Raw genomic sequence first — 24,938 nt, forward strand, 5'->3', positions numbered from 1 at the left:
AGACACATAAGGGGCCTCATTTATGAGAAATGACGCATCGCTGCGTGAAAGCAACGATGCGTCACTTCTCAGTGCTCACTCCTTACGACATCCCTGATGCGTCATATTTAATGTATGACGCATCATGTCGCAAGGAGTTACAGATATGTCAGTATTTCTGACGTATCTGTAAGCGCAAAAGTGACGCATTGCTGGAGTGTGTCACAAAAATGACGCAACTCCAGCAATGCGTCCTTTCACATGGGGAAAGCCCCATGTGATAGGGCCTGCGTCAGTCTTACGCCTGCTGTGAGGCAGGCGCAAGAAGATTTTGACACAACAGCGTCCTAAAAGTGACGCAGTAAAATCTCATAGATTTCCCTGCGTCACTATTATGAGGCTTTTTGCGGGGGAACGCCCCCTCTGCATACATTATACCTGACGCTGGTATAATGTAGCGCAGGGGTTTACAAAGTGACACATCTGCTTAGATGCGTCACTTTGTAAATAGTGCGCAACAGGAGGCATGTTTTACGCCGCTGATGCTTCACAAAAAGTGACGCACCGGCGGCGTAAAAGTGACGCACAGCCTCATAAATGAGGCCCAAGATGTTTATTAGGGAGCAGGGGGATTTGGAGTCACACAGTGTATTTTCGGGGTTTTGATCTAAATCCCCCCTCCTCTAAATCAGACCACCTAAAAAGATATCCCTCCGCCGGATTTTGAGGGGCAGATGTACAAGCCCCATGCGCCGCCGGCGCCTCATGTTGCGTGACGCACTGGTAGCGCAGCCTGCTAAGGGATATTTACAAGCACAGGTAAAGTCACCCTGCGTGTCTTAACCTGTGCTTGTAAATATCGCCCCTGTTCACGTAACACTTTGCCTGTGAGGGGCAGGACATGGGTGTTGCTGTGGGTGTTCCCACGCAACACCCATGTCCACTGATGCATTTCCAGATTTATGAGAAATCGTAAACCTAAAATGTGCCAGTTTGCTGCGCCACCATAGGGGTGGCGTAGCAAAGCGCCGAGGAGAAAAATTTTAATTTCTCCTCGTTTTTACCTCTTTCAATGCAAGCTGCATACTACAGCACGCATTGAAAGACGGAAAATGCCTACAGGGATTGCTTTTGTGCAGGAAGGGGCCCCTTCCTTCACAAAAGCAATCTCCACATGGCGCAGGCATCCTTGCACCAAGGTGCGAGGGTGCCTGCGCCGGCGCTTGGCAGTTGTTTCTGCGCCAGCGCTGGGGAGAGCACAGGAATGCGACATATCATTGTAGATATGTCGCATTCTTGTGCTCTGAAAGTGCAGCAGCGTGGCACAGCCAAAGGGCTTGCGGTGCCGCGCTGCGGCGCTTTATTGCAGATCTTCCCCCGAGTTTATGGAGTCTTATTACTGTGTTGTGCTGTTTTAGAGTTCCAATGTCCTTCCCACCTCCTGGAGTAAGCTTTCGCTGCTCACTTTTGAAACTTCTGCGCGACGAGGTTAGAAAATTAACAACTCTGGTGCCCAAACAGAATGAAATAGTCTTAAACTTTGAAACCACTATGGTAAATATGAGTACCTACCATGCACACTGCCCAGCAACACCTACTGCCACAGGACATGGTACGGTGGGGGATGTTTTAGCAATGGCACGAGGATGCATCTCAGCTTTATAATATCACCCAAATATACTGGAAATAAACACATTGAGCAAGCCCCCTGGAATCATGCGATTCTACGGCTGCAGCAATGTTTGCATAAATATGGATTTGCCACATAATCCTTCATCTGCTGCATAGTCTGCATATTTTAACAAAAAGAAAATGCTTCTGTCTCAAACGGATCAAAAGTTACAAAAAACAAATGGTGACTTGGGTTCCTACGCTGCAGAAGGCTTTTCTCAAAGGTTGACTGGTCATCTTGCAGTTGTTTATTGCTGTATTTGGGTGTTAAATTGGTACTAATTAAGGTGAACTCTTTCTCAGTTACAAGGAGAAAAAATTACAAAATAATAAGGTAATACTGCCACAAAATGTGCACCATTATGTCGCATAATTTGCCTTTTTGTGGCAAATAATTTGGTCCTCCTCTGCCACATGATTCCAGTGGCATTGACTATGAGGTTTTATCAAAAAGTGTAATTTGTAGTTCTACAATAGCACGACTGATTTTCTACAAAAAGCTATTCACAAACCTACACCCAGAGGCCTAAGTCTGCCTACCGTATGTTTTATGTGCATGGCTATCTACCCGACTCTGAGACCTCCGCACAACTAGGTATATGATATAGTAGTGAATGTGAGAGGGACAGGGGAGTGGCTGGGAAAAGGGAAATACTTATGACTAAAGGTGGGGTTGAGAGGAGTAAGGAGGGGTTAAGGTAGAACAAATGAGGGGTTTTAGGGTGAGAGAGACACCCATCCACAAAGGAGTATGCCCATTGCTATTCACAAACTGTACTTTTATAGTTCCTACCGCCAAAAATGATTTACAATAGTTGTACAGTGAACAAGGATTCAAAATAGTTGCAAGCAATCCAGCTCAGAGCTGGAGTAAGTCCAGCACCACACATGGCCAACCCAGGTACTGCAACATCCCTTTAAACAAAAGAATGGAGGCAGAGACCTAAATTAAAATCCCATGAGAAATAATGTTAAAATAAATTCAAATATAATTTGTTAAAAATGTTTGTCATTATTTAGTGACGGCCACCTTGCAAAGAGGCCAGGGTAACCATCACTGGGAGTCTCTCTGTGTATTTGTCAAGCTAGGCAATGTGGTCTGATAGAGGTAGATCAAACAGTGACCCTCATGCAGGTGGCATAATTAAACGTATGGGCCCCCAGCAAAGTGCATGGAGGGTCCCCACCCACCCCTGACCCAGTGAGGAGCTCTGAGGCCAGGGGCCCATGAGCTGTGCACCGTGCGGGAGGGGACCCCCTGGAGGTCAGGGCACCGCCGACACCACGGAGGCTACAGAGGCTAATGTTACTCCACTGCCACATGCACAGATTGTAATTGCCCATCAAGTTCTTGCTTTTTTGCTTTTAATAAGCAAACACTTGCCTCTGCCTTCACACCCAACCACTCCCTGTGTTCAGAGGAAACACTGCACTGGTGATTGCTCTGAGGGCACCGTGATCCCTGCCAGGCAGGTGGGCATTTCACAACAGGACAAACAGACCTCTGCAGAGGTAGTTGATTCCTTGGTCTCTGACCTGGCTAGTTAGCAAGCCTCCTTATGCCCTCGAACACAAGGCCTCAGGTCTTAGTTTAGTACAAATAATAATAACATACAACAATACTTTGGTGGAAAGAATAATACAACTGTACTTCCTGTTAGCGTGTTTCTAAAGTGCACATTCACCTGGAGGGGAATCTTGGCACTAAAATACTATTGTCACCCAAGTTAATGGTACTCATTTTAGCAACCTTGGAAGAATGAAAGGCAGAATAGGCCAACGAGGATTTGAACCTGCAACTATTAAGTTAAACAATGCCAACCAGAGTGGATGCATTATCCCACTGAGCTACCAGACTCAGTAAATGTGGTTCAGCTATGAACGCAGATGTGCATTCATGAAAGATTGTTCCCTGTGTAGATGTGGGTGCTCTCCTAAACAAACAAGGCAATACCTGGGATGCATGCTCACAGGGGTGTGGCTACAATTGGTTCCCCAGGTCCAATGCCCCGAGGCCCAGAGCCCTGAGGGGTCCATTGAGCACGGATAATTGATGTATTTTGCTACCCCCAACAACAGTGAAAGGGGTCATTTTCGTTGCATGTACCAGGGTCTGTAGCATCATTGCTAGGGTACCGCGTGCATACCCAGTCTGCACATGGCTGGCATTGCTTATTCTCTTCTAAATATTACAGTCAATATTAACAGATGGGGCACATGGTGCAGTCAGCAGGAGGTCCACCCAGCTTGGCGGTCCACTTATGCAAACCCGGGCCATGAGCCCCATTTGGAAATATGAGCTCAAGTATTTAGAAGAGAATGAAGCTACTTGCTGCAACAGAACCAGAGGGTGGTAGAGCAAATGAGTCCATAATGACTCCAGCTGGATTATGATTCAGGGTATTCATTCATGCTTCTCTCATTTTTATTTTATAGATCCATTTGCTTTGCTTATGCACTTTGCATGATTCTTTTGGCACAGTCTTGTGTAGCAGTGGCAAAGCTGTGCTGCTTTACAATTGTTCCTGCTACAATAATGCGAGGTTTCCTGAGGTCCAAAGAGGAGGGCCTGGGAGTTCCAGAAATGTGGCTCTGCCACTGAGGTCTGTGAAGAGTGCACCCCAAAAGAGGCCGACATAGCTTAGTGCATGACTGAGCACCCCAGCATTATATTATGGGAGGTGCCCTGGTTGTAGGAACAACACTCAAATAATTAAGCATAGTTGTTTGCATTAATGGATGTTAATTATTCTCCATGACGTTATGTGCCTAAGCCATAAGGAAGGGTACATAAACCGGAGGGTAATTAACAACTGTTATTGCCCTGCAGGTAAGGGCAATAAGTCAAATAGCATCTCCCACACATCCAACATAGGGAGCACTGCAGAAGCATGAGCGGCCCCTCACCTGAGTGGGCTCCGCCCTCCTGCAACGCTGCCTCTGCCTCGCCCAATCCAGCTGCGTGCACACAGATCAGTGGTGTAACATTAGCCCCCACACCCCCTGTGGTGTGGGGGGCTCCGAACTCCAGGGGGCCCCCCTCTGGCACTGTGCACGGGCAGCGGGCCCCTGGCCTGAGCACTTCTGAGTGAGTCTGGAACATGGGGGGAACCCTCCTTATAATTTGTAGAGCCCCCCCCCCTCAAGTTTCATTACACCGCTGACACAGATTGCGGTCTGGGCTCCTCCTCCTGCTTTGGTGAAAGGAAGTTCAATCAGACAAAACACTGGTGAAAAAAATGTGTTTAAGTTTTTCTACTTTACTTTGGCTGATTGGGATTACTTTCACCCAAAGCAAGAGAAGGAACCCAGGAAGCTATGTGTGTACAGGCAGCCATGGCCCGTGGAGGGAGTTCCGGTGGGACAGAAAGGCGGGGCAGGGGAGGGGCAGGGTGAGGGGTGCTTAAAACTGGAATATGGGTAATGGGAGGTAAGTAAACAATTTAATTATTAAAATGAATTTCGTACTGCACACTGCATCGCATTTTGTGATGCAGGGCGTGCTACGAATATGTGGCAAATCCATACTTATGCTCAAGCCTGGCTTTCCCCCTTCGATAGCGCTAAGTGTCACGACTTAGCACCAGTGCAAGCGTGTCAGTGTGCATGGGAGGGTTGTTTATGTTTATGCACATGAACATTCCTGAAATATCATTTTGCTTTTTCCATGTGTGCTGCACAAGGCAGCACACATGGGAAAAGCAAAAACGAGGAGAAATATAGCATTTCTCCTCGTTTCGCCTACTTAAGACCAGGATTTTTCTGGTCTTAAGTTCGGCGCTGCCACCTATTATCGCCGCCCTTGATAACAGGCGGCAGCGTCGATCACAATGGGTGCTGCGGTGGAACGCCCACCGCAACACCCACTGCACACCCCATTCACGCTAAATTTTGCCTGAAAGGGGCCTTATTCGCAAGGCAGCGTTATGCCACTTAACGTGGCATAAAGCCACATTAAGTGGCTTGCACTGCCTTGAGAATAAGGCACTGACCCTATTGCCACAGGAATGTCAGAAAAAGGGACGTTCCCATGGTGACAGGGGCTTGAGAATATGCACCCTTGCAATCTGGTGCAAGGATGCGTACATTGGCACTAAGTTGTGAAACTTAACGCCATCGCAGGGGGAAACGCCCGGTTGTACCACATTCTTGAGAATAGGGGGCAGCCTCACATTTACAAAGTGGCGGTGAGAGGCGTTAAGCCAAGGATTGGTGAGGGCAGAAAGCCCGAAACCGGTCCTAGGATGCTTGTTTCCAGTCCAGGGAGGACCTTGCTTGGCAGTTCGGGCTGGACTGTTCCCATTGGGCGCAGGGTCAAGACTGATTTGCATATGGCTGGGTCCAAACTGGAATGGCATGGTGTGAAAAAAAAATGGATTTATGCCCAGATCACTGTACTGGAGAGAATGTATGACATTGTTCTGCATTCTGTTTTTGCATTTGTCACCCCCAGCGGGATGGGTATGTTCAGACGTGAGTCCCGTGCCCCTGAAATCAAGCTATCCTGGCTGATGAGGGCTGAAAGCCTGAAACCAGTCCTAGGACGCTTGTTTCCAGTCCTGGAGGTAGCCAGGGTTGGCAGTTCAGGCTGGACTGTTCCCATGGGCCACAGGGTTAAGACTGATTTGCATATGGCTGGGTTCAAACTGGAATCGCATGGTGAGCAAAAAAACTATGGATTTAGGCCCAGATCTCTGTACTGGTGTGAATGTATTACATTGTTCTGTATTCTGTCCATCAACTGTTGTTTTTGGATTTGTCACCCGGTATGCTCAGGCATGAGTCCCGCGCTCTCCATGCCACTGGAATCAAGCTATCCTGGCTGATGAGGGCTGAATGACCGAAACCGGTCCTAGGATGCTTGTTTCCAGTCAAGGGAGGACCTGGCTTGGCAGTTCGGGACGGACTGTTCCCATTGGGCTCAGGATCAAGCCTGAGTTACATATGGCTGGGTCCAAACTGGAATGGCAGGGTGAGCAGAAAAACTATGTATTTGGGCCCAGATCTCTGCATTGGGGTGAATGTATGACATTGTTCTGCACTCTGTCCATCAATTGTTCTTTTTGTGTTAAGCCAAGGAGGCTAACGCCTCTCACCGCCACCCCCTAAAAATGTGCATTGTACTTCCCAACTGCAATAAATGCACTAAGTCATCAGCAGGACAGGGCAAGTGTTTGACTCAGTTGCTCCTAAACGACTGGGTTGTCCTTCTTTGTTCAAAAGTAAATAGACATGGTTGTTCCACATCGCTGCCAACCCTCCTGCATAAATGTTTCAGTGGTGGCGCAGCTGTGCGGGCAGCAGGCTTTAGGACAGCGTCTGCTGGCATAGCGCCTCGTCCAGCCAAGGCTTGGCAAGGCTGGGCATCGTTAGCAGAATCCCGCGCGGAATGCTCGCGCCAGTGCACCTGCTGCTTCCAGCGTTATGCAAAATATTGTGGCCGGACAAGGACAATATGTTATCCCTATGCATGTTGGGCCTGGAATGAGAGTGAGTTCCTGGGCTGGTGCAGTGCAACAGGAACGCAGCATAATAATTAGGGGTATGCACAGTTGCCAAGCTTTACGTTTTTTTGCAGCCTTCGAAAAATTATAAACATTTGTGTGAAATTCTGAGTTTTACAACAATCGGTATCACAAATACCAGTAATGCTAACAAAATGGCTCTGCGTAAAACGTACCTTGCAGAAGGCGACGCACGCCTGTGCAGTGCCTTTCTGCACAGGTAACATTATCAAATGTCGAACCTACAGAGAAGTTTTATGCATACATTTTCCATATTGGCTATAAGTTAGTAGACTGAAAATTGTCTTGCTATGCAGTGAAATTGATCTTGTTATGCGCAGTTAAAATTCGCACATGCAAATACTAAGGTAGAGTGGAACAATATGCAAAACTTGCAAAGGACAAGCTCATAATAATAATGAGTCAGGCTGCATGAATTATTCATCAGGCCTCATTACATAGCAGAGTACATTGCACAGAGGAAGGCAGGGGCATACCCGAGTGAGGTGAACCAGACAGCCAAAGACGTCAATTCACTAGATGTCCTGGGGTCATGAAATTGAGGTCATGCACCCTTTGATCCACCAAGGGCATTGCAAGATTGACGCTTTATCTAACACCGAGCTCCAGAGCTGACTCGTATTTGCTGATAAGGGATTAGGGGGAGGCAAATGGGTAGAGGAAGGAAATGAATGTTAACTACAGAAAGTAAAGTGTTCATTTGACTCCTGACACCAGAGGTAGTAAAGACAATGCCAGGGAACTCAAAGTGCAAGTTGGGGAAGTGGCTTTTACCCCTGGTGACCCAAATTGACATCCGTGCAAGCATCCTTTCTTTCATCGAACATCCTAATGATAGCAGACTGAGCTGCAACTTTAACTGTGTGCGTCTGCAGTGCCACTTGATTATGAGGTCCAGACCCTATGAACCCCAGCAGAAGGAATATAAAATGAGTGACTGGCTGTTCCTCTCCGGAAATTCCATGCTCTCTTGCCAGACCACTACTCTGTGTCTCTGTCCCGGGTCACTAGTGACTGTCTTTGGCAGAAACCTGATGGGGGCTTTCTGAGTGCATCCCTAAAGGGACAAAGCGCCGGGACACTCTTTCTGAGTAGCCGTGCGCTATAAAAGACATAATTAACATAACATAACATAACATAACATAACATAACATAACAGGGTGGTTCATGTGTTTCTCCTGTTGCCTTGCTCAAGGTTCATTTAGGAAATTATTATTTCCAGGCCGCCCTGTGTATGTGAAGTCCATAATAGAGACCTGTGAGGGCTAATTCTGCTTAGGGCCACATTACTAGTGCCCAGTAACTGCTTCCTATTCGAGCGTGATGGGGTTTTAGAGCCTATGAGTAATGTTCAAGAATCATCACACTCCTGAGCTGTTACCCCTGTGCACATTTCACGAGGGACATGCCTGGCAAAATTCTCATGGGGAATCAAATTCGGAAAGAGGCAAAATATGGTAATTGTCTATGCAAACTCTAATAGAGCACTTTATGCCTCATTCCATCCATTCCCCAACCTCGGCCTTTAACCCTGACCCAGGGATATTTTGCATAATTGTGTATCAGTATTTCCATGGGCAGTGTTACTTTGCTAAAATACCGGGCCACACATGGTCACTGGCTTTACTAACTAGTATGGTTCCCTCTGGGCAATCAGGATTGCAAAACTGGTGCAGTGACAAAAGTTCCAATGTTTTGCAAACACATCCTTTATGCAATACAGGTCCTGTGCAGGGCCAGATCATGGCACCTGGTGTGACAATCTTTTTGGCGTCCCCCCAATGACCTCCTTCTCCACGAATTGCCTCTCTACCACCCTCCAACAGTTCCATGGCCCTCTCTGATATGCATTTCATTTTTAGGTTGAAGCCTACCAGACGGCACACCTGTCTCGTTTTGCTTGCGACTTCTTGTGGGCATTCTGAAAGCTTCCCTACAAATCACAAGGCGCAACCAGGAACTCGGCCCGCCGCCAATATGGTGGTTGTGCCGGTCCCCGAGACACTTCTCTGGCGGGGGTGGGGCCAGCGCGGCAATGACGCGGCCGGCACCCGCCCCCGCTCGCAGCAATTGGATGGCCTGGCAATGCCCCAGAAGCGGGTAAATCGATTCCGGTGCAATGTAGGCAAAACGGGTCCCGGATCTTGCCGGGATGTGTTTAATCCAGCTAGGGGGGCCAGTTTCCCTTTAAAAGGGAGCGCGGAGCAGCAGTACGCTCTTTTCCTCGCCGCTCTGTGGACTCAGCTGATCAGCACCAGGTAGTATTGGAGGGCATAGGGGGTGCCCACGGAAAAGGTTTCTGATGGGCAAATGGGCCTCCTGCGCAAGGTCACTCTGTTAAAGTGGGACCTGGCAGGTAGTTGGGAACAGTCATGACCTTGCACATAGGCTCATCTGGGATACGCATAAAACAAAGTGTACATATTTCAGTTTTAGGTTAGGTATGCCTATGTATTAGACTCATGTTAAGGTTAGCCATAATAATGTGTAAATAAGTGCATCTGAAATGTTATTGAATATGTTCTGGGTTTCTGCATATTAAAATTGTAACATGAATTTGAATTATGATGTAATCATTTTTAATAAAATATGGGCGGGGTTATCCGACCCTAATCCAAGTTCTGTGTTTGGATTAATTTTATTATCGGTGCCTCGGGGGAAGAAGGGGAGGGGTATTGGAAACAAACATCCCAGGGTCCCTGTTTGTAGGGGAGTTGTTGGGGTCCACATTTCAACCATTGTGAGGGGACTCTGCAATACCTGGCCATATGCATTCCGTCCATTGCTGACTCCTGGCTTTGTGGTTTGTAACTCGCATTTTCTGGCTTTCTGTTTGCTGGCTTTATTTGTTTTAGGCTGTCCAGCTAAAGTGTGTCCCTCCCGTTGCCCAAGCCTTGTTTACTATATTCTTCCACAAACTAGCTTTCTGTAAACATGCCTCTAAATCTTGTTCTTATCTTGTCACATCTGCTGGGCACTCAAAAAAGAAGTCAAATGTCGTTACGTTAAAAACATTTATACCGCGCACGTTCACCAACGGTTTCATGGCGCTCTTGACATAACGGTGGCTGAAGCGGAGGAGTTATTCAAATGCTAACTGAAACAGGTAGGTTTTGAACAGTCTGCGGAAATGATCGTAGCTGGGACAGAGGCGGAGTGGAGTGGGGAGGGAGTTCCAGATGGTGGGAGCCATGACAGAGAAGCTCAGACCTCCATGCTTTTTCCGTCTGGATTTAGGAACAAAAATGAGATTAAGAGATGCTGAGCGAAGATTTCTGTGGGGGACATACCGTGTCAGGCAAGAAGAAATAAACGTAGGGGCCAGGTCTGATAAGGCTTTGAACAAGGTACATCCAAGTTTGAAGATACAGCGTTTGGTAATGGGGAGCCAATGAAGGCTGCGCAGGAGGGGAGTGACGTGCTGATGTTTCGGCTGGTGGAAGATCAGGCGAGCTGCCTGGTTCTGCACCAGTTGCAGCCGGTGAAGATGGATTGCAGCAATCCCGGCATACAAGGTGTTAGCATAGTCGAGTCTGGAGGTGATTAGGGCTAAGATGACTAAAGTCAGGGCATCTCTGCTGAGGAACCTGCTGATTTTACGGATCCGCCTTAGATGGAAAAAACAGGATGAGGTGACTGCGTTGATTTGTGGCCTCATAGAGAGGTCCTCAGAGATGACCACTCCCAGACTCTTCACCGTGCTAACAGGACTAGGTGGCCCCCCCAGGGAGGAAGGCCAAAAGGTGGAATTCCACGGATTAGTGGGGCCCCCCACCAGGACCAGCTCAGTTTTTGTGGGGTTCAATTTCAGTTGACTGTGGGACATCCACTCTGCAATGTTAAGCATGGTAGACTGAAAGTTGGATCGAGAGGAAGGAAAGGAATCAGTGGGAAAGATTAACTGAAGATCGTCTGCGTAGTTAAAAATAGTGACCGGAGTATTGCGAAGGGAAGCTAGGAGGGTCTGTAAATACAAATTAAACAGTAAAGGTGACAGCGCCGAGCCATGAGGGACCCCACAGGTTAGAAGCGAATAGGGCGCAGAGAAGGTGGACAGATGGACTGCCTGGGTCCGCTGGTCCAGAAAAGATCTGAGCCAATCGAGGGCGACCCCCTGGATGCCGGCATTGTTGACACGGTCGATCAAAATACTATGATCGACCGTGTCAAAGGCTGCCGACAGGTCCAGGAGGACAAGGGCCTGTGAGGTGTTTTTATCGGCACCTTTCCTAAGGGCGTCCATGACGGCCACTATGACCTCCTCGGTGGAGTGGAGGGGTCTGAAGCCCGCTTGTTGGGCTTCCAGGAAGGAGGAATTCTCGATAAAAGTGGTTAGGCAGCGGGTAACATGAGTCTCCAGGATTTTTCCCAGGTAGGGGAGGAGGGAAATGGGACGGTAATTACTTAAGGTAGTGGGGTCAGCATTAGTTTTTTTGAGGATAGGTAAGACAGCTGCCTGTTTGAAGGAGCAGGGGACCTCCCCAGTGGCTAGAGAGTTGTTGAGCAGGGCTAAGGGGGGGCCAGGACATGCCAGGAAAGCCTCCCTAAGAATCTGAGGGGGGCAGCAGTCATTAGGTGAACCTGATCTAACTTTGAGGAGCAGCGAAGAGAATTCTTTAGGGGAGATTGGCGGAAACTGTGTCAGACGACTGGGGTTCATAGGGGGGGGAGGTAAAGGAACCGGGGATGAGGGGGAAGGAATATTGTTTTTGATAGTAATAATGTTATCTATAAAATAGGAATTCAGGGAATCACACAAGATTTGGGTCGGTTGGGTTGAGGTGTGACCCTGTCGGGCAAAGAAAGCTCGTTGACGATGGAGATAATATCTTTTGTTTTGGTGTTGGAGTCCAGAATTTTTTGGGAGAAATAGACAGTTTTGGCTGATAGAATGGATTTTTTGTAGGTGTTCAAAGAATCTACATAGACAAGTTTAAGCTGGGGATCATAGTTGCGCCTCCAGCGGCGCTCAGCCTGCCGAAGAGCAAGTTTGTCTGCCTTAAGCTGGTCGGAAAACCACCGCTGAGCGTCATGAGGACGCTTAGCTTTAATAGTTTTGTAAGGGGCGACTTTGTCACAGGCAGATAGCAGCCATTCTTCAAGATGGACGGCCTGGGCGGCCACCGAGATCGCGGGTGAGGGGGCGGAGGAAGCCAATAAAGCATGAAAATTAGTCAAATTAGCTTTCTTCCAATTTCGAGCAGATAAATTATTGATAGGCACAGGAGGACGGACTGTATAAAGATAAAGGGAGAAAGATATGAGGCAATGATCTAACCAAGGACAGGGAAGTATGGAGGGGGGGGAGATATCAAGGTTGGATGTCCAAACTTGGTCCAAGATGTGGCCCTTGCGGTGAGTTGGGATATTGATGTGCTGGTGAAAATTCATGCCTACTAAAAGATCAGTGAACTCCGCAGAAAGATGACTTTCGCGGGCATCGGATGGCCAATAGTTAAAATCACTAATGATCATGATGTTGGCATGATTGATCGTAAGTTGGGAAATGGATTCGCCGAAGAGTTGAGAGAAAAGGGGCATGTGGTCAGGGGGCCTGTAAACAAGGACACAGACAAAAGAGGACTTAAATGAGGCAAATTTAAGGGTAAGACATTCGGTTTTGGGAATAGGGGTCATAGTCAACTCCGAAAATTTATGTTCAGAGCGGATAATGGCCGCCACCCCGCCACCTGTCTTCCCGGTAGGTCGGTTAGCTTGCATAATATAGTAACCGATAGGGATTGCTGCGAGGATGTCAGGACCAGAGTCCTCGGTTAGCCACGTTTTGGCTAAGAGGAGAATGTCAATGGCACTCTCGTGCAATAAAAGGAAGATTTCGAGCTGATGGCTCACTAAGGAGCGGGTGTTAAGATAATGATAAATGTCAGCTCTGTCTTCAGAGGGAGATTGGTGTTTACTTTTCATTCTCTGACTTCAAAGTGAGAGAATTTATGTTACAATTCTGCTGAGCAACCATGTGAGAGGAGAGGGTGTAGAATGTTTTTTGTCTATCAAACAACAACAAAAAATGAACTGTGCTAATGTTTCAGAATATATCAGAATTAGTGAAAATGAAGCACATTTTCTGTATAATTCTGAAGTGTAGTGGAAACAAATATTTGAATACGATCAAAGCACATCAATACACAGGGTGATGACATTTGCACACATTATCGTTTGTACACAGTAAAGCCATGTTTTTGGTGCAAATGCAATGGTCATTTCAATTGAAAATGTGTTGTCTATAATGGCAGTGTGCTACCACATCATGCATAGCCCTCACAACGGCACTCGTCTCCACTCTATACCTTTCCATTCTATGCCATGCCACTCCATTCTATGACACTCCACGATGTGCCACTCCACTCTACACCCCTCCACTCTAAGACACTCTACGAAACACAACACGCCACGCGACTCCACGTCACTTCAATCTATGCCACTCACTCTATGACACAACACAGCGCTCCACTCTATGCCCCTTCATTCCACACCACTCACCCTACTCCACTCTAATTGAACCCAATCTACCCCACTCCACTCCACTTCAATCAACCCCAGTTTATCCCAGTCCACCCTACACAACTCTATCCAACTCTACTCCAATCTACCCCACTTCATTCCAATCTACCCTACTATAATCCACCCACTTCAATTTACCCCAATCCACTCAACCCACTCCGCCTGAGTCTATGCCAATTTACTCCTCTCCACTCCAATCTACCCCACTCCACTGTTCACAGCATTCCACTCTTACCCTCTTACACTCTTACCTAATCCACCCTACTCCAGTCTACCCCAATATATCGCATTCCACTCTACATGATCTACCCCACTCCAATTTACATCACTGCACTCCACTCCAATTTACCCCACACCACCCTAACTTACCCTACTCCACCCCAGTCTACCCCAATCGAATCTACTCCTCTCACCCACTCCAATCTACCCCAATCTACTCAACTCCAATCTACACCACTCTAATCTACCCCACTCTATTCCAATCTACCGCACTCCTCCCCACACCGATGTACCGTACCCCATCCCAATCTACCCCGCACCACTCCAATTTACCCTACTCCCCCATCTACCCCACTCCACTCCAATCTACCCCCATCTACCCCCTCCAGACTACTCCAATCTATCGCCACTCCATTCGAATGTAACCTACCAGGGGTAGCTCCTTCGATATGGCGGAGGAGCGCCGCCCCCCTGCTTTCAAGCAGTGCAGAACCAAAAACATAAAATAATAATAACTTCCAGTTACTATCATTTTATGCTTGTCTGCTTTGTGGGCGGACGGGTGGGACGGGATGCTCTGCTCTGCGAGCAGGACAGTGGAGGAGTTGTTTGCCCACTCCTAAAAGTGTGCATTGATTGTTTGGTCGGCCCCCACTTCTCCATGCAGGCTGAATTACAGCCTGCATGAGACAGGGCCACCCCTCCAGCCCCTGGCTGAGCGCCATGTCAAGGAGCTCAGACCAATCCCAACGCTGCAATTGAAGCATTGGGATTGGCTTAGGGGAGGGAGCCTGGCTTCCTGTTCCTGAAATCGGAAGCAGGAGAGCAGGAGCAGCGACGTTGGACCGGGTAGCAACAAGATTAAGTAATTTAAAAAATCCCTCCCTTCCTCCTGCAATCACGACCCCTGTGTGACCCCCCACCTCCCAGCCCCCTACCCGCGAGTCATGCCAGCCAATGCTGTACCATACTTTAATTCATCAAGTCTACCCCACTCCACTGCAATATACCCCAATATATCTCTCTCCACTCTCCCACAATCTACCCCGTGCTAACCTAGTCCTATCTACCCCACTCCAATCTACCCCAATCTTATCCATTCCAATCTACCCACTACACCCTAATATGCCCAAATCTGCCCCATTCAACCGAAATCTACCCCAAAACAATCTACCCCACTCCAATTTACCACACCAATCTGTGGCACTCCAATTTACCCTAGTCTACTCCACTACACCCCACTGCTACGACCCAGGGTTAAGAAGGAGCTAGAAACAGAGCCAGTCGGCAGACCCGGTTTGCAGAAGGAAGGAGTTATACCGTGACACCCGTTTTTCATATCAAGGACACAACGCCTTACTGATAATATCAAGGCTGTATAAACAATCAATACAGAGATCGAAGAATTATCTCGATATTGGCTGAGTCGGCGGACCACCAATACTACGTATATAGGACCAGGTTTTCCAAGAGGAGCCGAGGTCCAGAAAAGGCTGTTCCACAACTGTACAGTCCTGATGAAGACCCGCCCCTGATGCGCACATCCAGCGCATCGCCCCCCAGGGTCGAAACGTCGACGCATTTTCTCTATCGTGAAATCAACTTTGTAAAATCTACTAGGAACCAAGAATTGCTTGTTATGCCTATTAGATTATTGCTCTTATAGTTGATGCTACTAATACCCTGTGACTTGACAATTCTGTATGTTGTTTTAAATGTATATGAGTCCTGCTCAAAATGTATGCAGTATATATGTTTTGTGTTTGTCTGGACAGCTATAATCAATGTTTTAATACAATTCAGAGAAGATAAATGTACATGACTAAAACGTTACTCTAATCTTCATTGTGGTCAGTGTGTTCTATTTCATATTGGTATAGGTACCACTATCATTGTACCCTTACAGGGACGGATGTTGTGAGTAACAAACCAGGGAATACTATATTACTGTGTATTTTAGTCCGAAAGAACCATTATTATTGGTCTATTACCCACCCAGGTTCTGAGGGTTACAGGGTCACCCCATTACATGTAATGGTCAGGGGCATAGTCAGCCACCTTGGGCTCTAATGCACAGGGGCATAGTCAGGTCACCGTGGGCTCTGATGTACAGTGGCATAGTTAGGCCACTTTAGGCCTTAATGCAACAAGCCCCGGATTGGCTGTGAAAACAGCAACTAATTGCATGAAGAGGTCCCCTCTCACTACAGGGCCCCAGTGCAACTGCACCTGCTGCACTATTGTAGCTATTGCAGCTACAATTCTGATGAAATAGGAGAGCGCACACATTTAATCTCACGTGTTAGCAGCTCCTCTGTTTTACAGTTTTTTCTTTGTATTCTGGTTTGTGTGGTGGCGATTTCATGAAGCTATAAACAGGATTATCACCCCAAAAAAAAAAAGAAACAGTCACGTGGAATCAGAGAACCTGAAATCTCTGTGAATGCTGTGGTCAGATTAGTTCACCAATTTAGCAGACCGTTTTCTCACAGGTCTTTTATTATTTGGCCTGACTTATTTCACTAGTTTAACAGATAGGTTTAATAATTGCAGGCTCCTGTCCTTGCCATCCACTGGGCCCAATGCATTCAACCCCAGAGGCTTTTAAATTGCACGCAAGCATGCATATAAACATATATGCACTCCCAGACATGCATACAAGACAGTCACACTGACATACAAACACAGTCCCCGGCATACAGACAAACACACACGGACACAAATGCTCAATACCAGGGCACAAGTCCTATAAGAAGAAGTGGGGGGACTGACAATATGCAAATGAGGATGCACGGACTCCAAAGCTAGGCTGACAGACAATTCCTGAACCGAAAGTGGTGAGACCACTTAAACCCAGCTATGAAAGCTCTATACCGGCTCCCATTACATGCAATGAATATGTGTAATGTACTCTGTACATTCTAAAAGGTTTCTTGTGACAAACGACCAAGATACTTCAGAAGATTCACACACCACTACATGCCCAGAGAGTCCTGTTTTCTTCATGTGCATATCTAACTACTGAAGAGCATTTAACTAACCAAACATGGAGGTAGAAGTCTTGTAGATCAAAACCATAAACTGAGCAGTGCACCGACTCCCAGCATGAGGGAAGAGCCTAATTGCATGTGTGTCGGAAGGGGCCAAAACTGATCTGCTCTAGCTTGCTTTTAACTGAACGTCCGACACATAGGCATGGGTATCAAACCGGGCCACCCCATACCACCTGGAATCTACCTGCTCTAATGTTCTAACTCTGTCACACTGAGGGCCCGATTCACAGAACTAACTTAAGACAAAATCCTAAACTTACTACTTTTGGTATTCACAGAAGGCATTTAGTAGCAGTAAAGTTAGGATGTTGTCTTAAGTTTGACTTAAGACAAACTTAAGAAAGACTTAAGACAGACTTAAGATAGGATTTTGTCTTACGTTTGTCTTAAGTCTGTCTTAAGTTTGTCTTAGGTTTGTCTTAAGTTTGTCTTAGGTCTGTCTTAAGTCTGTCTTAAGTTTGTCTCAAGTTTGTCTTAAGTCAAACTGAAGACAAAATCCTAACTTTACTACTACTAAATGCCTTCTGTGAATACCAAAAGTAGTAAGTTTAGGATTTTGTCTTAAGTTAGTTCTGTGAATCAGCCCCCTTGTAACCAAGAGGCTATACTCAGCTCACCAAAAATCCCACAATTATAAATATATAAATAATAACAATTCTAATAAGGTGCACAAAAAAGTTTGTGATTTGGGCACTTTGATGTTACATTCTTACATTCTTTTTCAACCGTTTGATCAATCCAAATTTCCATTTAACATATTTCATCATCTGTTATCATTTTCCGATAGTATGTGCTTCAATGGTTTATTTAATCATTTTAGCTTCTAGGGTTTGTAACACTGAACCTTTAATTTATCACCTTCGTCTTATCTGTTAAGGTCTGGAAGGTTGTTAACTCCTCAGGTAGACCCTGTATAGGTGACAATACAAAAAAAAAGAAATGAATGATTTTGGAGGACATGTTGAAGGGGCCACAGGGTGGTTGTGTAAAATGTTTGAAAGATTCAGGGCTCAAGTAGACAGGTTCCTACTTCCTCTGCCAACATAATTGAAATGTTGAAGTTGAATAGCATATTTATTTTATATTTATCTTAACCAAGGCATATCAGAAAAGTACGTCATAATGGTAGGTGCACAAAGAAAATTGTAGTGATGAAGCAAGCAACAAACTAATACAGTGAACCGCTGCAAGGATACTCAATGCATATTATATTGTGGTGGTGAGGTGATGAGAGAAACAAAACTATGATAGATCAGCAGTTTTCATAGGTAGAAAACAGGCAGAAATATACAGCAGCATGAGCAAAGTCAAGCTCAGAGAAGACAGTGGAAGGAGCAGAGATTTAATGACCACATCTTAAAGTATCCTATACTTTCGAGGGAGAGGGCATCAGATTGGTGACTGCATCTTTTCAATCCAAGGTCATGCCCTTAATCAGTATAATTAGTATAAATTGTAGTGGTGGGCTTTAAACTCTGCCGTGCTGGCGGAATTCGCAGAGTTTTTCCCACTCTGTTTGGAGTGCGGAGTTCAGCAAAAACTACGCGAACCACTGCATGGCAGAGTTTTTCTCGCATATGGCTCACCAGCGTTAATTTGTAGAGCGAAAGTGAGAAAATATTTGTGCTAGACCACATCCCATTCATATTTTTCAAAAAGGGCGGTCGCTGCAGGTGGTGAGAAAGCTGCCGCTTGCATTGAGAAAGCTGACGTTCGAGTAGAAAATCTACTCGAGCGGCAGAAAGAAGCAGAACCCTCTGGTGCAATGCATGTTGCCTTTTACGCTGATTTTACAGTGGGCAACAAGCTCCTGGTGCTAAAAGTCAGCATGAGCAGTGTGACAGACCGGAATTCTGCTGCTTGTGGAACTCTGTGAAATCTCGTAGAGTTTTTGGGTAACTCCACAGAATGCTGTGGAGTTAAACTCTGCGAGTTTCGCCTCCAGTTAATAGTTAGTGGCATGTATGGGCATGGCAGTGAATTCTGGGTCATAGGTACTCAAGAAGAAAGTTCTGTGAGAGATACACATGTTTGAATTAGGTGTGAAACTTATAGTAATTAATGTGAAGAGCATAAATGACAGCAACATGATGATGAGCACATTATATCATAGTTCAAGGTAATACAAAAATCATATGAGGATTATTCATTTTGAAAAAATAATATTACCCTAAATTGTGGCTACAATTGACCGAAATTCTAAACTACTGGATAGATTGGATAAGACACCTTAAGAAAGATCTCTGTAAAAACAAAAAATCACAGTATATCATATTGATAGGACACCATTGAATGTTGCGATATTCATATTTTGCAGGTGTGTCCAACTCAAAATAATGATACCCTTAAAATAATGAAATTAAAGATAGTTACTGTTAAAGGCTCGTGTACTTGAAACCAGATGTTACTCTGATGAATGCTTTGAAACCAGTGCCACAGATGCTGAAACATGTTGACTAACAGCACTTTGAAGTGAGAGACATCTTCTGTGGAATAATTAGACTTAAAAGCTTGCCAGCGAGTTTCATAATAACCTCACACAATTTTAACATTTTATGAGCTTCATACATAATCAAATCTTAATAGGACACTTTTGCAACAAGTTAATTGAGTATAAGAAAGCAGAGGAAATGAGTGGAGTGTTATAACACCAGTGTGAATGTACTGCATTGGTGCTCAATAGATAAAAAAGATAAGCCATGAGGTAGTTGTATGTACAGCAGGATATCATATGCAGGAATATTGTCTGCATTTTCCCTGACTGTATTGGCAGACTACTTGCCTACCCCCCTCAGTGAGTGGCCGATTGTCGGGCCGTCATCTTCAGGGGTCGGCAGGGAAAATAGTGGCGGCCATCTTAGTGAGGGCTCGCCTCTTCCGTCGCACGGACGACGGTATAAAAACAGCTGAAGCACCGTAGATAGGAGACTGCTATTCATTGACTCCTGAGGCGTGAGCCGGGAGGTTGCTTTTAAAAAACTTTGTTTTGATCTGCTGAATATTTGCCCTGTGTGTCCTTCCCCCTCCCCCTGGCAATAGCGCTTTACTCGCGCGCTGCATACATCGCGGCTGGAATTGACATCGCACCGATTTAGGGTGCTGGGCAAGGTATGTTAAGATCTTACCTGCATTTTCCCTGACTGTATTGGCAGACTACTTGCCTACCCCCCTCAGTGAGTGGCCGATTGTCGGGCCGTCATCTTCAGGGGTCGGCAGGGAAAATAGTGGCGGCCATCTTAGTGAGGGCTCGCCTCTTCCGTCGCACGGACGACGGTATAAAAACATACGGACATGGCTCCGCGCAGCCGACGCGCATTGCGGGCGCGCCAGTCGCGCGCCGGAGTCAAGCCAGAGTCCTGCCCGTCTGCGCCCGTCCGCGATCGACCGGGGCGCGGGGCAGAACCTCTTGGCCCTACCAATCCAGCGGGTGACTCAAGCAGCACTAGCCCCCGACTACACTACCCTAAAGCTGATCTGCTGTCGATTGGTCAGATGCTGACTCACAGCTGTTTGCATACTTTGGGGCCGGAGCATTTACCTCCCCTCTGTAAGGTATGCAAACAGGTGCTTCCCACGGTAAGCAAAATACCTAAAGTAGAGGCTAAGCTTAAGATGATATTGCTGAATTGTAGGTCCATGATCAAACATAAAACAGAAATTTACGATCTATTGGCAAATAGAGACCTGGATGCCATGCTCCTTACCGAGACTTGGCTAGAAGATACAACCGCTCCGGATATTCTTGATGCAATTCCCTCCAGCTATAGTCTATTGAGACTTGATAGACAAAAACAACGAGGAGGAGGTCTAGCACTAATTTATAAATCAGAATTAGAATGCACCATACTTAAATCTACCCTACCCAACAGTGGATGTGACCTATTTACCATAAAAACTAACCCCAAAAAATGTGATTACTGGCCTACTGATTTATCGCCCTCCAGGAGGAGCTGCTCAGTTTGGCAGCCAACTCATTGAACTGGCTACCCAGCTAGCAGTTAGATATAAAAACCTTATCATTCTAGGCGATTTAAATCTTCATTTTGAAGACATAAACTCCAGGGAGGCACAAATAATAGCTGCCGCACTAAACTCTGTGGACATTAAACTTCTCTCTACAGCCCCCACACATCAGCTGGGTCATCTTCTGGACCCTATTTTTGGGAATTGGGAAGGCATTAAGGCCCTCCCCCCCATACCACTGATCTGGTCAGATCACAGCATTGTTCCATTCGAGATACAAAAGGAACCCTTAGAAACCATACTCACAAAACATCCTTCCCAGAAACGTCGTATCTGGAAAAAATTCACTGCTAAACTCTTTACTAGTATGTTAGCAGAGCATCCCCCGACATTAGGTAACACCTTACAGGAGGTATGGGATAGCTATGAATCGTGGATGTCGAAGGCACTAGATAAGGTTGCCCCCTGGACATCCAGACCTCCGGTAAGACAATCGAGAGCGGCGCCTTGGTTTTCAGAGAAACTTAGAATGGTTAAAGCTCAATGCAAAACCATAGAACGGAGATGGAGAAAGAGCTACGCCCCTGAACTTAAATTATGCTACAAAACCGAGCTAAAAAAGTATCAGAAATTGGTCAGATTAGAGAAAAGGCTCCATTTCAAAAAACAGAATTGAGCAAGCAGACAATCCTACGAAAGAATTATTTAGTATCTACAAAGAACTCACAATTCCTTCGAGACTTGAAACTCAGGAAACATACTCAGCGGAGACATGTGCCCTGATAGCTGACTTCTTTGTAGATAAGGTAGATAAAATTCATGCTACCTTTGCAGACAAAAAAATTCTCTTTAATATCAATGTGGATACTAGGCCCATCTTAATTCACAAATCTCCTCTGACTAGCTTTAAAACCCCTGACAAACATGAACTATTAGGTATCATTAATGGCATACAGTCCGGCTCCCCCGCTGATGTCTGCCCACCGGACCGGTGTAAGGGAGTTATGGAAAGTACATTAATTGATTATATAAGTCACATGGTTACTCTATCTTTTCAGGAATGCTATGTTCCGGAGGAATGGAAAACTGCGCAAGTTATACCATTGAAGAAAAAGCCTAATATTCCCATCTCTCAGCTACAAAATCTCCGCCCCATCTCCCTTCTCCCATTCTGCGCTAAAATAATAGAAAAAATCGCGAACAAACAGATCATGGAGTATGTGGAAGCAGAAACCCTCCTACACCCCTCCCAGTCAGGCTTTAGAACAGGCTACTCGACTGAGTCGGCAGTTCTATACTCTACTGGGTGCCTTCGGCAGATAGTGGACGAAGGCGAGACGGCGGCATTGGTCCTGTTGAACCTTAGTGCAGCATTTGACACCGTACAGCACTCAACGCTGCTGTCTCGTCTTTCGGACATGGGGGTAACGGGTCCAGCACTCGCATGGCTGCGTTCCTTACTGACCGATAGAAGCTTCCAGGTACACTGCCCACCCTTTAGATCATCCCCGCGGAAGGTGAGCCATGGGGTTCCACAGGGCTCAAGTTTGAGCCCTATGTTATTCAACATCTATATGGAACCCCTGGCACACATTGTAGAGGGCTTCGGGGTGGGCATTGTTAGCTACGCGGACGACACCCAGCTGGTGTTTAAGTTAACCCCTGGCCGAAGAGAAGATGCCACCAATTTCTCGGACTGCACATCTGCAGTAGCGGTCTGGATGAATAATAACTGCCTTCGTCTAAATGGCGAAAAGACCGAACTACTGGTGATCGGGAGAGCAACTTCTGCTTGGTCTCGATCATGGTGGCCTACCGAATTGGGCAATCTGCCCACTCCCGCGGAGTCGATAAGAAACCTAGGCGTCATGCTGGACTCAGACCTCTCTGGCAAGACCCATGTCAGTAGGGTAACGGGAAGGTGCTTTGGTGTTTTAAAGGTTCTCCGCAAGGTGTTAGATCTCCTTCCTACCGAGGCCAGAAAGACCATCGTCCATGCACTTGTGACCCCCCATTTAGACTATGGGAAAGACCTCCTGATTGGGCTCAGTCAGAAAGGCTTACATCAACTACAATGTGTACAGAACGCCGCCGCGCGTCTTGTGCTCGGACTCTCACGGAGAACTTCCGCAAAAACTGCCTTGGCCAAACTTCACTGGCTTCCGGTGAGGGAGAGGATCATATTTAAGTCCCTCTGCTATGCCTATCGCATCGCCAGGACAAAGGCCCTGAATACCTAAAAAAACTCCTCACTATACATCGATTGACCCGGAACCTCAGATCATCTGGTATGATGATATTTAAACTCCCTCGAATTTTCAGGGCCAAAATGGGTGGAAGCTCCTTTAGGTACTTGGCTGCCACACACTGGAATGCGCTCCCGCTTCACCTGCGGATGGAGCCATCTGAATTGAGATTTCGGGGAAAATTGAAAACGTATCTCTTCCCCAACATGTAATTTCTCCTGAGCTTATTCTCTACAGCTGCCTATGGATCTCTGTATTATATCAGCAGTCAGCGCGGGGACACACAATTCTGTGTAGCCAGGCGCTTTATAAATTATTTATTATTATTATTATTTATTAGGTGTGTGTGAAGTTCACATAATTTGCTTTCTCATATTTGCACGAATCTCTGGTCATATTATGCATAATTACATGAATGTGAATCCATCATGCAGCGCTATATTTTAGTGTGAAATGGATCCTCATGTCAATTGTTGACCAAAGACACATTTTGTGGTACAATATAGCAATAACAACACAAAATTCTGAAATAATCATGCAATGCCCCATAAAAGTGTCATTTTGGGAATCTCGTGTAACAAGGCTGGCTTATTATGCTGGAAGAATTTAAATTTCACCCGTTCCTACATCTGACATAAATATTGTGTCCTAAATATATATCACCCCACTGGGGATAGGTTATTAACACCAATGGGGCAATATTTTTACAAACACTATTTAGGACACCTATTTATTTCAAACGCTATGTTGACAACAATATCCTGGGGCCAAACCCACAAGGAAGAGTCATATCACTATGTATTCTAATTTGGGCTCGATATGCCAAACACAGACCTTTAGACAGGTTGCATTGGAGACCGAGACTGCTCTGTCCACTCCTCCTTTGGGCAGCCAAGATTGAGTTTCACCAGTTGTCAGCCATGCAGAATGATTTGAAAGAGTCAATGGATGGCACTGGGGTGCCAATTAAAGGCAAACCTCTTTGGGTTAGTGCACAGGTTTGAGGTTGTTTGAAGCAATCAGCACTGAGAAGTGGCTATGATGATGTGTAGCACTTTATTAAATTATAAATAGATTGACACCCTGCCCAGGTATACAAGAAAAGTCAGGGTGCTTTCAGCTTCAAGAATGTCTTTCTATACAAGGAATATTTCAGAACAGCTTAAATATTCAAGGTTTGATTAACAAGTGTACACAACAGCAGTTGAGAGTACCTTAACTGGCTAAAACCTATCTTTATGCTTCTAGAAGCTGATGTAGGACTTCTAGAAACTATTGTAGATGTTGTCCAATTTGTGCTAGTGCCTGGAATTATCTGTTTTATGGAGACTAGGCACAGTTTATGGGCTTCTCTGTCATCCTGTGAGATCTTTCCCATGTCTCTGCAAAATGATTTGTAGAAGCTGTTTTAGGAATTCTATTAAAATATTTTAATAACAGCTTTAGGGTTTGTATAAATGGTTTTATGGATTCTGGATTATTTCAGTTTAGTACAAATTGCTCCAGAATCCTAAAGATCCAATGGAAGCCTATGAAGGGTCTCTAGTTCCTGTTTACCAGAAAGTCCAAGGATTTCCTGAAGGGGGTTGGACAAAGTTTGTTCCTCAATTGATTTTACATTTGGTTTGTACTGGTTTTACTGACACTTTGCCAACCGGTTTGTCCTCTTTATTTGATATGGATTTTGATGTCTTTTCACTTCTCTAAAGTCCTCCCTCATACAGTAAATGTAAATGTAGTGTACTTGTATAGCGCACGAA

The sequence above is a fragment of the Lissotriton helveticus genome, chromosome 5_1, assembly GCF_964261635.1.
Source record: "Lissotriton helveticus chromosome 5_1, aLisHel1.1, whole genome shotgun sequence".
Lineage (NCBI taxonomy): Eukaryota > Metazoa > Chordata > Amphibia > Caudata > Salamandridae > Lissotriton > Lissotriton helveticus.